At 38.9% G+C, this 4,861-nt stretch overlaps 1 pseudogene; it reads right to left on the reverse strand.

Annotated features, from left to right (window-relative positions):
* Positions 1-1,592: 1,592 nt before the first annotated feature.
* On the reverse strand, positions 1,593-2,839 carry LOC147616100 (uncharacterized; annotated as a pseudogene).
* Between the last annotated feature and the right edge of the window lie 2,022 nt (positions 2,840-4,861).

Consider the following 4,861-nt stretch of genomic DNA (forward strand, 5'->3'; position numbering starts at 1 on the left):
CATACAAAATACATTCAGGATACGTGAAGACTACACTCTATCAACCATAGCCAATTTTTATGATGGACAGGAGGGATTTGTTTCAGAGGACTCTAGTGAACGATGAGGGCCTCGAGTTGAATTTTGATGGCAAAGACTGTCTAAGGAAGTGTTTCAATAAGGGAAGGTAGTATAGGGATGATGGATTAGTCCTCCCGGACGATCAGCCTTTCAAAAAGTTTTAGGAGGATCACGGTTTTGAAAAGCTAGAGGACTCTACACGAGACTAGGTGGACAAGAGGATTTCGACAAAGGAGAGCTCAATAGATCTGTGGATCAACAACGCGTTTGTAGCATATGAAAGCACTCAGGTATTGGAATCTCTCTGTCTCTCTCTCTCTCATATTTTTGTGTATTCAAATTTCTTGCAGACCTTCATAGAAGAGCCAGATCAATTTTTACAGAGGCACAATCGGAGCTACCGTGGTAGAGATGCTGCATTATCTTACTACCTGAAGAGATTATCGACTGCAAAGATTTTTATCTACCATAATTCTATGAGCCAACAGGGTGTCTTAGCAAATTTCTTGTTCAAGACACTCTCTCGCTTTCTTGGCTGTACAAAAATACCCAAAACATACGATAAGTTAATTCTTGTAGAGAAAGTAAGTGCAATAGATATTTTTGGATACTACCCTCGCTTAAGAGCTTCTAGGAGAGCTTACTTTCTTACATACACTGCTAATGTTTTATCCTTAGGTATAGAGAATCCTGAGGAGTTAGATGAGTATGGAAAACATTTTCTACTTAGATTCACGCAACCAACACACCGTATTAGCAAATAAATTACTCAGGGGGACAGAGAATCCTGAGATTGTATTCAAAAATTTCTTGTATCATTACATTCTATTAATCCAGCGATGATTTACATAAATCATTTTTTCTCTCCATTTGTTTTGTGCTTGGATAGCACTTGAGTTTTTAAAAGCTTCAGATCTTTTATGTTTTCTCTTTTCTATATCTCTAAGTGTCTGAAGCATCTTAGATGACTTTAAGGTTTCTTTCTTGTGTAGTTGTTGGAGTATTCTGTGGTAGAACCATTGGAATACTTCATGCATGCTGTTTTCTTTTCTCCTTCCTCCACCATGTGTATGCCTGAAATATGCATTTCGTGCCATATGGTGTGACTTTTCCATCCCTTGAGTGTTCCAAGTACTAGGGTTTTTATATTTTTGGATACAAAATGGCATATGGTTGTAGAGAATATGCTGCATATCAACAAAGAGAGAATCAATTGTGCATGTCAACTAAAAGAACATAATCATGAACCTTACCATGTAGTGTGTTATGTTGGAATCTGTCCAAGCTATCTTCATGACTCTTTTGAAAGTTTGCAGGTTGTCTTGGAAGCTCTTTTTATCTTGTTGTGTCCAGTCAACTTTGTCACACATTCTGAAAAGAACATCAATTGATCGCCAAACCTTTGCCTTTGCATGCCTTGATTCACTCTCTTGATCTTTCACTGCATTATGGAGATTTTTCCATTGTTCGTACTTGATTCTTCTAATGTAGTTAGATTTATATACTTTTCTTGTCTTGGTGCTTTTGTGTTTCTAGCAGTGGAGGGGTTTTGATAGAAATCTTCTTGCCCTAACACGTCCAGTTGATGGTTTCATTGGTACATCCTTCTCATTGGTTGACTTCTTAGTGTCTTTCAGAATATGAGCGTTCCCTCCATGTAGTCCAATCTCAAACAACACCTTTTCCAACGAGCAAAGGGCTTCTTTTCTCTCTGGCACCTTTTTTATCTTCCAAGCAAATCCAATGTAGAGAAACACCAATTTCTCAATGATACGGCACAACGCATGAAGGGTACAAATATGTACATTGATGAGAGGAATCTCAAATATAGGGCAAAAGTTCTCATCAATCAAATTTCGGTTTGGTGGTCTTCTCCACCACTTAGAGTCTAGCTCTTACGGAATCCATGCAATAAAGACAGGGCGACCTTGCGTTTTCTCCCTTGCTACAATTGAATAAGCACTTGAGTGTCTTGAGGTCACTTGCAAGATGCCACTGAACTTGGAAGTCTCCCTTGTCGACGCTAATGATTTTGTTTCTCTTCATCTGTTCACTAATCAATTTAGGAATGGGTGTATGATGAAACATCCAAAACAATGTTTCATGATCTTCTTTCTTGACCTGTATACAGATAAATAGATGATGTCAACTTTCTTCCTAAACAAGAGAAAAACAAGTCTGTAGATAAATGCAATATGATTTACCTCAAATGATCCTAGCCACCATATATTTGTTTCAGATTGCATGCTAAAATATTGCGGATTATCATCCTTCATGCATTTATTGAGTGCTCTATTCATTAGTGTTATTGTCACTCTTTTTACCTTTTTCATTTTGATAATCTCACATTCATCAAGCTTGATGACAAATTGAAGCACACCTCTTGTCTCCTCGTAAGTGATGTCATAGAACTCTACCATTCTCTTTTGCAAAATCTCTATTTTTAGGAATACATTGTTGAATTGATTGTATTGAATGCTGCCACTTTCTCCATTGAACTCCTCTTCAATGTGGTAGGGTTTACCGATGTATTGCAATATCTCTACATTCAGCTTGTCCTAAAATATCCAAACATCTATAGGAGTTGGAAGTAGTTTCCCTTTGATTCCCTTGGCATCTAGAATTGAAGATAGTGTCTTCTGAATAGCATTGTAACCACTTCAACTGACTCCATTACTGTCCATAGCATCCTGTATTTCTGTTGTGGAGATTGCATTACTACTGACAAATTGTTATGTTATACCTTGAACTTCTTTTCCTGCAACATTTCCTTTGCCATTCTTGATGTAAGCAAAGGTTTAAATTGCTTTGCTGGATGGATATTCGGATTAATATTTTCCTTGTCAGGATGCAGTACAACCCTGTAGTTACAACAACAATGATAATTTATGACATTAAGAACACAGTCAATGATAATTTCTAACACAATCATACCTTATTGCTTGGATTCTTTTTTTTAAGCCACCTAATGATAAGTTCTAACATCAAGAACACAAAATAAACAGAGCTTTAAATACATCTCTTACCTTATTGCTTAGATTCTTTCCTTTAGCCTAGCCGAGCCAGGCTTCAGGTTCTCAAATTTCTTGAGCTTTCTCTTCCTTTGTCGTAGTCCAACACTTGTTTCCTTTTGCCTCAACTATTTTCGTAGTCTTGCAAGTTCATCATTTTTCTCCATTCTCAATTTTAGTGCCTTACATTCTTCTATTGAACGAAGAAGTTGAGCTGCTTGGTATTGAGAGTATTTTCTTTCACTATTTGCATAGACAGCAATGGATTGACAGTATCCTAGCAATCCATTGACTCCATCTCCTATAAAACGTAATAGAGTTGTGGGATTAGAGAATGGAGGAGCTACAGTTATACCCTTGATATATACGGGTAGTCACGGTCCTTGGAATTATAGGGTAAATACCATCATGTCTAGGCCTCAAGCAAGTCAGGGATTCCATACAATTGCGATACTTCCATCTGAAGACCCAATTACCAATTTATGAATTTCATTCTGAATATCAATTTGTATGAATTTTGTCACACCATTTCAATCTTTTATTGGTATTCCATAATTTTTTGACATTTATGGCTTCTCGGTTGATCCACTTTAGCCAATTCGCTCTGATACCAGCTAAAAGATCCCTGCCCCCTCCGCGCGACGAATTTGGAAGTGCTAGCAGCGGAAGTAGCACTTCTTGCGCGGGGCAAGGCCTTCACTCGGGGTCTCGCCCGCAGATATCCGGACAAGAGACTAATCCCTCGGTTGTTCCAAAACCAAACTCCAAAAAACTTCCCTCACCCAGAAAGCACGGGCAATTCCTTCAGGATATTTTTATTCTAACGTAGTCAAGGTCATCCCTCACTGACCAAACTGATCCGACCGAACCTGTAAGTCACTTGGTCAAATCAAGGAAGAAACTTGCACTTGGATCATAGAGGAAGAAACTTGCACTTGGATCATAGAGGCCAACGCTTTTTTCCTCATCGTCCAGAGGCACAGCCCGTTAATTCTTTTTCATAGAACAATTACTATTCAGGATTTACTTTATCTATCGTACCATAACAGAATTGAGTCTCATTTTAGGGATCCATAGTCTAGCCTAACCCCATCCAGTCCCATGAGTTAGCCAACCGCCCAACCACTGTAGTGATGCGATCCAATTAGGAATTTGGTTAGGTTTTGGCCCGGGTACCAGGGAAAAGAGTTCCCAGGCCCCCTAGCCGGCGCTTCATGCAAACTTCAAGATAGTCACACCACTTACACACCCAATATGAAATTGTATGTTTCACAGATTCAACTGACTTTAAAACAATCTTTTAATGAAACCATAGTATCACTGATCATAATCCTCCAAAACATCTAGCTGAATTCTACTTTCCAATCATTCATTCATCGGTGTTACTATGGCATCATTGGCAACCAGAACACTCACCACCTCTCCACTCAGGGGCCGGGATTAACTTTCACGGGTTTAGGCCATTTCACAGAATATCCCTTCACAGCCCAAAAAACCTGCAATCTCATGGAATTACCCTTCACGGAATTCCATCTCACGGGATTAACTTTCACGGATTTAGGCCATTTCACATAATATTCCTTCACGACCAAAAAACTTGCAATCTCACGGGATTAGGCCATTTCACGGACTACCCCTTCACGGCCAAAAAAACCTTTAATCACACGAGTTCAGGTCTCACACGAGTTAACAGTTTCACGACTTAAGAACCTGTACTTCCATGATTTAAGCCACATCACAGATTAAGCCATCTCACGCATTAACACTTTTCCAATGATCTTCAATAACCA

This window comes from Cibotium barometz, chromosome 39, assembly GCF_041138505.1.
Source record: "Cibotium barometz isolate CiBa-2024 chromosome 39, ASM4113850v1, whole genome shotgun sequence".
In the NCBI taxonomy this organism is placed as follows: Eukaryota; Viridiplantae; Streptophyta; class Polypodiopsida; order Cyatheales; family Cibotiaceae; genus Cibotium; species Cibotium barometz.